General features: G+C 32.7%; 1 protein-coding gene and 1 long non-coding RNA gene across 2 annotated transcripts in view; one reads left to right on the top strand and one right to left on the bottom strand.

Moving 5' to 3' along the window:
- The window catches only part of LOC106126658 (cytochrome b5 reductase 4), a 140,454-nt gene that overhangs the window by 76,843 nt on the left and 50,657 nt on the right, over nucleotides 1–12,954 (bottom strand). The window lies entirely within an intron of this gene.
- LOC106126664 (uncharacterized) lies at nucleotides 4,325–12,951 on the top strand. Its single transcript, XR_001228376.1, has 3 exons — nucleotides 4,325–4,534; nucleotides 12,466–12,685; nucleotides 12,912–12,951. It is a non-coding gene; the product is annotated as an uncharacterized LOC106126664 (long non-coding RNA).

Below are 12,954 nucleotides of genomic sequence, written 5' to 3'. Positions count from 1 at the left end.
TGTGGCGGCGGGTATCTTGGACCGATTTTCATCATACATAGCTAAGAACACTCCCTACTAATTCACCTCTCAAACAAAATAAAATAAAATAGGATCATCCGTTTGGGGGCTACGATGCCACAGACAAAGGCATACACAGACACGTGAAATGAAAATGCTTCTATCCATTTTATCTATGGCCTATTTATCTTAACAACATTAACAATACCTTATGCATTTTTGTTAAGACAGATTTAAAAAAAAACTCTAATAATCAAGGAAGTAGATACTATTATTACACATCGAGCTGTTCACTGCAGTTCTTCATCTAAATTATTCGTTTATTTTAATAAAATCGTATTAACAAATGTCAAATAAAGATGGAAATTTTCAAGCCATCAGCAACATTTCATTAGCATTTTTAGTCCCGGGGCTCGTTTTACCTCATCCAATTGAAGACTGGAATACTTTGAGTTATGCCGTCTTTGAACATTTTTCCACTCACTGCTATCCTTGAAACTTTACCATCGAAAAAAGGTTTTAAAAGAATTTTAATTAGTGACTGAAATCTTATTTATTCTTACGTTATCATTATACTAGCTGATGCCCGAGAATCATTCCGCGCGGAATTAAAAAAACTTAATAAGCCTATGTATTCTTCCAGGATACGTTCTATATGTATCCTAAATTTCATCTAGATCTCTTCAGCCGTTCTAGAGATACCTTCAAACAAACATCCATTCATCTATCCATCCAAACATTTGCATTTATAATATTAGTAAGGTAGTAGGATTGCTGCCTTGTTATTAACCGTGTGTTTCTGTAAGGTTGGAAAAAATTGAAATCCGTTTAAAGCATAGATAGAGAATGCCATGGATGATTATATGTTTCATACAGATATTTTAATCTCTGAAAGAGACGGAATTCTGTGTTGCTTCTGTTAATTTCTACTTTATATTAATGAGTCCTTTTTCTTTTTTTTAGTTATGAATTAAAACATAAGAGTCTCTACCTTCTCTTAAAGGATAAAAACAAAGATAACAAGGATATTCGAGATGTCGATAAAAATAAGTGCCTCAATAAAATTCAATAAAAAGTCTTTAAATTTCATTCAATGCGACTTGGACAAAGCTTTGTCTTTGACATTTAATATAATTGGAATTTTAACGAGACCGTCTTAACTGATGTTGATTCTTTAGTCTTTTTATTATATTGTAACTAGAGGAAACCATGAATATAGATATTTCTTGATAAACGAGTCAAAATGCTAATGTTTTCCATGCGCATGAACTACCTTTTTCAAACATGCCGATTTCTATGTAATTTCTACTGGGACATCCTACAGCCTATACGACTGACCGTGGGTTTCCGAGACCAAAAGTCTTTTTATAAAAAATGTCGTCATCCCTGTCATTATCTTTGACAAAACCAAAATAATAATATATTTTAAACGGAGATTATAGTCTCAGAAACCCACGGTCAAATTATTTTAACAAGTTAGGTGTGTGCTCATTTTCCTATGAGTTTCATTAAAGTACAGTCAAACAAATCGTGTTTGAAAACTTTGTTCAATGATAATCTAACCAAACACGAATTTCCTTTTTATTACTTTAGGTATTTTCTCTCGCGAAGGTACATGTGTCTACACGGTAATCCATCAACTGGCCTCGACGGCGATTTACACTGACAGATGATTGAACAAACAAGAAAAATACCTTTTTATGTAACAGACTTGTGCAAATCTTCTTTTTAAACTTATTGGTACTAAAATCAGACTACACGAGAATTAAGCTGGTATCTAATTAGTTTATGAAAAGCCTAAGAAAAGTTTTATTAACTTTAGTTACGCAAATGCGTGATGTGTACGAAATAAAATTTTATTTTATGTAGCATACAGACACATCAATCCTATTTTCTGTACAGATTTTCATGACTATCGATCTATCTATCTGCTAGAAGCAACAATACTTATAAATAGGTTTATGATAAGGTTTTTACACATAAAAAATATTGGCGCATAAGCTAATACTAGCTTCATTGTACAATAATTAAGTTGCCGCAGCTTTAAGCAACTGTCAATACAACCTACAAATTATTTGAACTGCCGACTTAATGTATTGTAATTATTCCTGCCACCGCAAGCCTTGTATTTCACACATTTCGAGATTTAACAGGTTGAGGTTTACGATGGAAATAGAAAAACGATGTGGAAATGTCAAAATAGTTAAATATAGCTTAATAATTACAAATTGAAAATAATTGCACATTTCATCACATTTATACCAATTGACGCTGTACTTTTAACAGCCAATTTGACGTACACGAATGTATTCGCAAATGCAGCATATTGAAGTACCAAACGTGTCTTTTTTGACACATTTGAACTTCAAATACGCACGCAACGCAGAACTATGCTTGAGTTTGCACATTTATGAGTATTTAAACTGACGGAATGTGCGATAAATATTTCAAATAAGAATTAAATGGAGGTAGTTACTTTAGTTAGTGGAATAATTCTAAATTTTAAGTATTTTATAGCACAAAACTGTGTTAAATTTGCTAATATTATTTTTACTAATAATGTAAAATAGTATTGGTATATCGTAAATATTTTCAGTCTATTTCTGACTTTGTTTGGCTTGACGCAGAGCTAAAAAAACAACTAGCAATTAAAAATGTTTTACATCGCAATGGCCGGGATAGAGATTTACAACAAAAAGTAAGCCCAACAATGAACTTCATTACATTATTATTTAGTAATATTAAATAGTAATTATCAATAAGTACTGAAATAATTATACCGAAATCAGTGGGGATACATATTTATAGTGAAACATATAAACACGTTGACCTTCATAACATTAATCAGCGACAAGCGAAGTGGTAACGCGTGTTTAAGTAAACAACGTCTTACTATTTTTTTAATGGAAATACAGTTAGTGTTTACCATATGGGTAAATTCGAAATTTGATTTTGGATCTCTAAGCTACCGTAAGTTAAGTGTCAGCAAAGCCTTTTAGACTAGAAGTCATCATCATCGACTCACTTTACGTCCCCACCGAGGGGCTCGGAGCCTACCCCAAGTTACGGGTGATTGGGCCATAGTCAACCACGCTGGCCAAGTGCGGGTTGGTTGACTTCACACATATCTTTGAATTTCTTCTCAGATATGTGCAGGTGTTTTCCTTCACCGTAAGACTAGAAGTATAACAAACATATTAATTTAACGTTAGCGGTTCACTGTATTTATAATTTTCCGTCGCATATAGCAAATTGATTTATTTGTCTTGTTTATACAATAGGGTTGCCAAAAATTACTGCCTCAAACTGAATGTACGAGCTCTGCGTTTTCCTTAACGACATTTAAATGTTCTATTGTTTCGACAAATTTAAACTCCGAGGGATTTTCAACATTAAATTATCCCCGTATTATTAAGAACGGTTTATGTGTTATTTTATATTTTAACTAGCTGTCGCCCGCGACGCCGTCCGCGCGGAATTAAAAAAAAACATAATTAGTAGCCTATGTGTTCTTTCAGACTATGTTTTGTATACATGCGAAGTTTCATCGAGATCCTTTCAGCCGTTTTGAAGATACCTTCAAACAAACATCCATCCATCTAAACATTCGTATTTATAATATTAGTTAGAAGTAAGGTTTTATCACTTTATTGGAAAACTGCACAGTGGTAAATTATGAAGTAAAGAAACACGTGGTTAAATTTAAAAGTTACAATTCAAATATCGGCAATTTAAGTTTCTCGATAGTGAAGCTTTTGATGGTCATTTATCAATGTAAAGCGCTCAGGTAAGTACGGTTTTTATCAAAGAACGTGAGAAATAGTGTTCAAATGCTCCCAACGGACTGAATTTACACTGAACATAAAACAATTCTATCTAATCTACCAGTTATACGAGTAGTTTTATGTTTATCACCATAGAATTACATATCCAAACCTATATACTAACATATACTAATATTTAATATATTTATGATTTATATATTTAACGTTTAGATGTTTAATTCTTGTTAGAAAACTCAAATGTTATAAATTAGTTAAAAACATACGACGCCGTAGACCACGTAAGTGGTTTGGCGAGAAAGTTATGAATATCTTTGACATCACAGTTATAATTAAATAAATAAGAAAAAAAACTTAGGTTAAAGCTGAGAGAAATGAGTATGAATTTAAAGATTAAACGAAGAGGATGCGACACGGATTCGAGCTACAGGCGAGTGGTTTCACACTTCGGAGGCTGACAGGTTGCCGGCGGGCGCGGCGCGGCCAGGGGCGCCTCGTGCCCGGGCCGCACGGAGCGGCAGTATCGCGCTGGACGTCGCGCGGCCCGCTCACTATTTCCGATATGACAGCTGGGCAACTTTCCCGCTAGCATCCATACGTGTTGACCGCCCGCTACGCTTTTCAATTTCATCATCCCGGTGAAATTTGCACGTGAATTTTATGGTTATAACTGCCAATAATAAAGTGAACTGAGTGCAATTTTGTTTTACTTTGTGATATTAATTTTTATTTTAAAATTCACATTGGATGAAGTGAGTATTTTATATTTTTTTTAATGCAGATTTGAATTATATTATAAATATGGTTCTTAATGTTTTATTTTATTTTATTTTATTTTATTAGAGTTGAGATGAAGAAGTTAAATAAAATATATGTAACCGGAAAAACATTATTTTTCGAAGTTTCGGCTTGAAGTTCAAAGTCCCACTTGGCACATAGGGAAAAGACTTCCTTTACGTTCCTTAATTTAACGAAATTTAACTTTTGTACAAATTACACCAGAAGTAATTCCCGAGTTTCTTACAAATTTGGTATTGCGAAGAAAGCGCAATAATTAAAACAAATCTAATAATTAGTATTAAAACCAAAATAAGCTCCAATATCCATTATATTGAGATGTAAAATACTTGTAAAGTAAATTTGTGAGCTTCACACGCAAAATAACGAAGCGGAATAATAGTAGTGATTTTCCACTGCTCATTATCATTCTCTTCGAAAGAAAGAGTATAAGAGTAAGTAACAACATATTTTGTACATTTGTTAAGGCAGGCTCAAGTTAACGCAAAAATGTTAAAATATACCATAAACTGCAAGAATTTTTCACTTATTATTATTATCTTAAAGAATCTACAGCTCTACGCATATAATCGTACTAAAATAACTTAATTACATTCGATATAAATCTTATATTCTTCTCATTGATTTCAATTCAAGTACTGTAATAAAATTTCATATCATGGATGAATTACAGTTAAACAGCAGCCCAATAAAATTTATTATAGCCATCATAAATTAAAACATTCATAAAGCATAATAAACAGCGTTAGTACACGAGAAGACTTGTAATTTGTAACTGAGCGTGTATTTAATGAAATGTTTAAAAGAGAGACGAGCACAAAGCACTTGAGGTCTATTCTATCTTTTACTACGTGAACATAGCTCGAGTAGCAATCTTATTTCTTACTCTAACTTAATATTATAAATACGAAAGTTTAGATGAATGGATATTTGTTAGCAGTTAATTACGGTTGAATGGATCAGAATGAAATTTGGCATAAATATAGATTACTTACTGTCTGGACTAGCGCACAGGCTACTTACTGACTATTGAGATTATTTATTTTTTCAAAAAATTCCAATTTTTTTTAACAGAACGATAGGGAGTACAAAATGTATAGACCGACAAGGCTATGTGAACCGTTGGAGATAAGTGAAACTAAATTATGACAGCTCACTAGCGCCCCCCTGAATAAGTCAAAAAAAATCTTTTGTACTATAACTGTTATGTCTTTTTTTTATTTTATGTTATTATCTACGTCTACGCAGGTTTAATATATATCCTGAAGGAACAAACTGCGATAGCAGCGCCTCTCTCACTGTTTCAAAAATCCTTGTTTAACTATAGTTATGTCGTAACGTGACACGCTACACGTCGAATAACATTGACAATACGAAAATGGGCCAATGTTTTAGAAACGCTACAAACAAAAAGAGCACGAAGTCGGACCTTTTTAAGACAGCACTTGTTAAATGAGAGCTTTAGAAATGAACTCTTCGCCAGTTGGCTATTCATAAAATACGAAGTCATCCTTGACACAAGGAACATCTCAACAATGGAGGTTTCAGAAACAATTTGTAACTTTTTCTGAAACAATCACTTTCAGTATTCAATAGGTATTGTTTCTTTTTTCAAAGAATATCAAATTATAACAATACTTTTAGTTTTCTTTGCATTATATATAAAAACAATACTGGTATAAAGAATAACAGATATTAATTCATATCAAATAAATCTGTTTTTATATATTTTTTATTAACTGTTTATCTGTTTCCATGAACTGGATCTATGACGTATAGCCAACGAATTATTATTATAAACGCGGTAAGGTTAAATGACAATGTCGTCTAAAACAAATGTAAGTGGCCTTTGTAGCTATCGACTGCCCACGCAAACTTTATTTAGATTAAATTCCTACACGTCAGATACGTATTTAGGCCGCAGAAGTGTGAAATTGAACTTGAACTATAAAAGAATTTTAAATACAATGAAAAAGAAATCTTTCCTTAATATTATCATGCGCTAATTTAACTTAACGGTGAATTTATATTTCAAAAACATATGTAATAAACATTTAATCATCTCCTTCATTATCTTTGAAAAAACAAGGTGTAAGATGAGAAGAATGCTTAAAATATTTCAAACGTTTTAACGTACAACGACAATGTTATCTCTTTACATAATATATTTTGTATTTACTATAATTTATTTTATTAATTTATTTATGCCATTGACTTGACCGGACCGGTCTGAAATCTACACGTCCAGGTTCGATCCCTGACATGTAGGATTGTGTTATTCGATTTACGAAATTCATATTCATCTATCCGACGTTATTACGTATGTGTGAAGTTAACCATCCCTCATTTGGGCAACGTGGCTATGGCCTCGAACCCCCTAACTTGGTTAAGCTCCGAGGTCCTTGAAGGGGACTCTTATTATTGCCGTTATTAATTTAAAACCCCAACGAGACTTATTAATGTTGAAACGATAACAATTTCCTTTATTTCGAAACTTCGAGTCATTGTATTTCATTCAGGAATAATTATTACAAGTCTATTGGGAATCTGACATAATAATTACGTAAATGAACCAACTAAATAATAATAAATGTAGAAATAATATATTTGACGATAAATAATTTCATTTTTATATTATTTTTACGTTAATGATTTTATATTTCGATTCATTGATTTAAATTTTGTTGTAGTCTTTTGTTTTCAAAATAATATGAAATTGCGGTTTCCGTGTAATCTTTTAAATGGTTATACTGACATTAACCAGATGGAGAAAATGGAACAGAGAAGAAAATAATTAGAAATAAAGTAACCTTTTTCCAATTTACTTTAATCTTTTCGTCCATTAAGTGTTTCTAAAAGGAAAATAAACGACGTCCTTTAACATTGTTTATCGATTGTAGAAAATGATTTTCCAAATAACGTTCTTATATTTTCCTATGTCGATCTAGTAGAATAAAAAAATGATTTTATATTTACAGCCACACTAAGATTTATTAAATTATTGTATAAGCAATTGTTTAAAAAGATTTCCTATACAAATCTAAGGGCCAATAGTTTATTGATGAGTCTTGAATGTTGCAGTTAATCTTAGAGGAAAATTTACAAGGATTACGTTTAGAACTACGATGTCGACGATGTAACAAACATATCACAAAAAGTCACGTCTATCCACACATTTGTGTGTTGCAATTTATGCACATCAAAGTATAGTTAGTGGAGATACTTTATTTTTTAATAACATTAGAATAGGACATATCAATACAAGTACTTTCTTAAACTACGAAGTTTCGACTTAATTTACTTTTTTTTTATAAAGTAACTAGCTGTCGCCCACGACTCCGTCCACGCGGTGTTAAAAAAACTTTTTAAGTGCCTATCTGTTCTTCCAAACTATGTTCTACATTTATTCTGTTCCGGAGATACCTTTTAACAAACATTAATTAATCCATCCATCTATCTAAAAATATGCATTTATAATACTACTAGCTGTCGCCCGCGACTCCGTCTGCGCGGGATTAAAAATAGATGTTGGCCGATTCTTAGACCTACTCAATATGCTCACAAAATTTCATGAGAATCGGTCAAGTCGTTTCGGAGGAGTATGGAAACGAAAATTGTGACACGAGAATTTTATATATAAGATATAAGATTTATTTGCAAGCACAGATCGCCATTTGAAAATAGTAATAGAGATTGCTTGCTGTGTAGTGGCTTTGTGTGTCTTTACTATGACCGGCCCCGCTGTAAACTGTTGTATCTAAATACTGCAGCTGCAAATGAATATATGTTCTGCATGTTCGATTTAATGCGAGATACAACGCAAATAGGTCGAGCTATTTCCTATTCATACTATTGTGTCATTTACTTTAAGAGATTAAATTATTGTTTCTTAACATACTTAGAATACTTTTATTGAAATACATACATACATGTATTTACTGTGACCTCGTCGCGTACGTCTTGACTCTCGTGAAATTAAAAAAAAAACATTTATTCATGTATGCGTTATTTCAAAGTGCAATCTGTCTATCTAAGCCATGATGCCTGATACATCTTTATTGTTTCTCAAATTACAATTTAATTTTTGACGATTTTAGAATTACGTATAGATTCGTTTTGAAAAGTTTTGATAAAAATCACTGGCACGGATTTTCCACTTCTAAATACAGTTTCTAGTTCAGGTAAAATAGACTTATGTAGCTCTCTGACTAGAAAAAATACACGTTCCCGTTGGATGCGACGGATTTTTCTAGTCAAGAGTCACGGTCGTCGCTTCAACGTGGGCGTGCATTTATCTTCTTTTATCTTTTATATCTATTTTTAAACAAAACCTAGACTGGAATATTATAATGATACAAAAAAATAAAAATAACATCACTGCTTTTCTATAAAAGCCATACATACCAATGTTTATCGCATAATTTATTGTGTTACCGCAACAAAATACAAACTTACTAATATTATAAATGCGAATGTTTAGATGGATGGATGGATCTTTGTTTGAAGGTATCTCCAGAACAGCTGAATGGATCTCGATGAAATTTGACGTACATATAGAACATTCTGGAAGAACACATAGGCTACTAATTAAGTTTTTTTTTAATTCCGCACGGACAGAGTCGCGGGAGACAGCTAGTACAAAATAAAATGTCGTTCAAGGAGTCAATCTAAATTCCTTCTAACAAACATCTAATTTTAACATGAACCTTAGAGATACAATAAAATCACGATTTTATCATATAGCTTTGGATTCTCGCCCAATGTATAACAAACATAATATTTAATCATAATCACTTGATGCCAGATTTATTATCTGCCAGTACGAAGGTACATTTTCCAAATAATTCCATTGTCTCTATTACCTTTTTTATGTGGGACGTTCAATAAAAAAAAATCACTTCAACAGTCATAGAAGAGAATGTTCTAAGGAAGAAAGGTAGCAAAGAAAATATTTAATCTGTGATTAATATTCATGTCATCATTTATTAGTATTGAAGAAGTTAGCAAGTTGTGGCATACAGTTATAGGAAATACAAGCTGTCGCCCACGACTCAGTCCGCGCTTAGTTAAAAAAAACTTAATAAGTAATCTATTTGTTCTTACAGACTATGTTCCACCTGAGCCTAATTTCATCAAGATTCGTTCAGCCGTACCTGAGATACATTCAAACATCTATCCATCTAAACATTCGCATGTATAATATTAGTAAGATATAATGTCTGTTAACCTTGCTAAACCTTTTGGTTGGGAAATATCAGTGCCTATGTGTGAGTATGTAACTCTTCTTGATTTTTTATGTGTTACCTCATTTGTCAAGGTCAAGTGTTACAATCTGTCAACTTGGATTATTGTAAAAATGTAAAAGTTTTTTCCAATTGTACCATTAACTTATTTCAGATGTCGCATATTTTTTGTCGTTGAATTGTTCTGTGTTGTTATTGTTCAACTTACGGAGAGTTTTGTATAATTTTTCTTTGAGTTTGTGAAACTTTTTTTTTACTTTTCGAATATAAAATGATTTAATGTATTGTCTATAGAAATTTTCCTTTTGTTCTTTCAAGAATAATGTCAACTGCGTATATTTTTATAGCATAAGTTAGTCGGGATCAAAGAACTTTTGTTTTATTTATTTCATCTTACGTTAAAATATTATTGTTATTAAATTTTCCTTTTTTTAGATATTCTACAAAGGTATATTTATTAAGAGTTTTTTTTATTTCTCTCTGGGGGATGCGACATCTTAATCCTACAGTTTATTTGTTAAGGTTAGCACTTTATGTTACGGTCCGTTTTACTAAATACATACAGATAGGTGTACCATTTTTCGAGACTTAGCATGTCTACATCTAACTAACATTATAAATGAGTGGATGGGAGGATGTATGGGTCAAGGTATGTTGAGAACCGTTCAACAGATGTCGACGAAATTTGGCATGGACGTAGAACATAGTCTGGAAGAACACGTACACTAGTTATAAAGTTATTTTTTTAACTTCGCGCTGATGTCGCGGGAGACAGTTAGTGTTCAGTAATCTAAATTTAACGTTGTCTTATTTTGATTCGAATTTATTTTGAAATATGCTTTTGTTGGACAGGTGCGTGGGTTTGTATTGTATAGCGCCGCCATTGTTCAGTCCGAGGCGGGCCTGACCACACCTACCATTCACACGCCTTTTGTAAACTCTCCGTTAGAATTAAATATGGACTAATTTACGTTTTGATAGACGTGTATACAACACACAATTTGTTATGGCCAACGTGCAAATATGCCTTTTGCAGGATCTTTCATAATGCTTATTACATATTTTTATTTTCAAATTTGTAATTTTTATCTACTATTCTATTTCTGACTTTAGTTTTTATGGTGAATTTATTTGTTAAGAACCCAATTATAGGAATACAACGGATTTAAAATTATTTATACAGTCCCGAAATCGATGTTAGATCTAAATTGCCGATACTGCTTTGAATCAGCATTTAAAAAACCATTAATGGACAAAAGCTTTTCCCTTAAGCGATTTTCGTCATGATTCGAATCTTAAAAACGATTGATTAATAATCCCTTTTTGTGGAATAAGCTGAAAGTAAAAGTGAATTTAAAAGCATTAAATATTCTAACAATGTATTTCAATTTATTAATAAGATCATTTATTTCCTAACGACTTAAACGCGTCTTTTAGTGTTTCTTATAAGGTAGATGCATCTCTGTTATTAGTTCGAATCCTTACTACCGCTATCAGCGCCGAAACGGTGAAAATCAAATAGGCACAAAATATCACGGTCTATTGCTTGTCCATGTATCAGAATTTCTGTTGCTATTTAACTTTAATTTTAAAATTGCTTACATTTGTAATTTATTGACAATCAATATTGTAGTAACATTCCGTTACGTTCCTTTTTTTTAAAAAAAAAAAAGTTATTGAAACTTTTTAAATTTAAAAGTTGTACATTATTAACTTTTTAAAACCGTTCCTTTTCATCGCTAACAACTTTCTAAGTATCTTTACAAAGTTCATCCTTAGCTTCATTAAAACAGTAAAAGTCACTAAGGAACAGACTGTTGTCTATTTTATAACCATCCGGGATATATAACAATCGCAATGTTTTGTTTTCAATAATACACACTGAACAATAATTAGATGAATGATTTAGATGTAAAACAATTGCGGAAGATGGCGATTTGTGATTTGTATTAAATGGATAAGAATTATCAAATCGACCTGTCATGTAGCATAATACATTAGGGGAGGTAAATTAAGGCAATTTAATAGATATTAAACTTACTGTAATGATCACATCCACGCGACACAGAAAAAGATTTACAAATAAATTGCGTTGCCTTTTTGTTTGTCGTGAGTTTTAAACGTACTTATTTATTCATTCAGTTGTCTTTACTTCCCAACGCCCCATTAGTGTTGTAGGCAGCGAAATATTGTTTATTTTTTTAAGAAAAAGTGCGCTGTCATCACGCAGTGCTAGCGCGAGAACGTCTCGGTTTCGCCGAACCGTCTTCCTGTCGCCGACCCGGATTTCTCGTGTCAAACTGTAGTTTCTTTTTTTTTGCTTATGATTTAATATAAGAAATATTTTTTAAGATACAAGAATTGTATTAAAAATTTGATAAATCATGTTTAAAGTTTCTAAATAATTTCTTTTTGTTATAAAGATTATTAAAACTTCCTAAACATTAAGGAGTATCAACCAGACTAAATCAACACTAAACAATAATTAAGTTATCCTTATTATTCAATAGTTGATTGTCTACGGCATATGCAGCTGCATATGCCGTACAAACAAACAGTCTTGTTTGGTTATACTCCGAGACGCTCGTTGGAGTCATACATGAGCTAACGAAGGCCTTTAACCAAATACTTTCTTTTAATAGAGTTCTGCGGCAAAATGCGAACACTGTCGGTGTCAAGGGAAAATCTAACAAGCGTGCAGTGTCAGGTACAGCGAGCATGAGACGAGGAGCAGGTAAATGAAGCAACGAATAGAAACAATGTGGACGTCAGGAGTTTGACAAGTCGCAGGGAAGATACACGAATGAGACGCGGCAGTGTTTACAGTGTGAGCGAAGGCGTGGAGCGGTGCGGTTGTGCTAGGTAACACTTATTTAAAGTAGCATTAATAATACTCGTTAAGAAATGTCTTTCGGCGGGCGGTGTAATGGAACACGCGTGGTCCATGCACCGAAGTCAGGACAACTAACAAGTAGTCATAGCGTTGAAATTGTGGGGGTGCCGCAGCAAAGCGCTGTCAATATGACTCTTGCAGTTTTTAGTGGTAGGTTAGCACTGGTATTGGTCATTGATGTAAATGGTGACGCAGGTAGCGCGGGTGGGGGCGCGGGTGCGAGTGCGGGTGCGGGTGC

The sequence above is a fragment of the Papilio xuthus genome, unplaced genomic scaffold (genome assembly GCF_000836235.2).
Source record: "Papilio xuthus unplaced genomic scaffold, Pxut_1.1 DF824992.1, whole genome shotgun sequence".
In the NCBI taxonomy this organism is placed as follows: domain Eukaryota; kingdom Metazoa; phylum Arthropoda; class Insecta; order Lepidoptera; family Papilionidae; genus Papilio; species Papilio xuthus.
The sequence above is the reverse complement of the archived record's forward strand: the minus strand, read 5'-3'. Positions and strand labels throughout refer to the sequence as shown.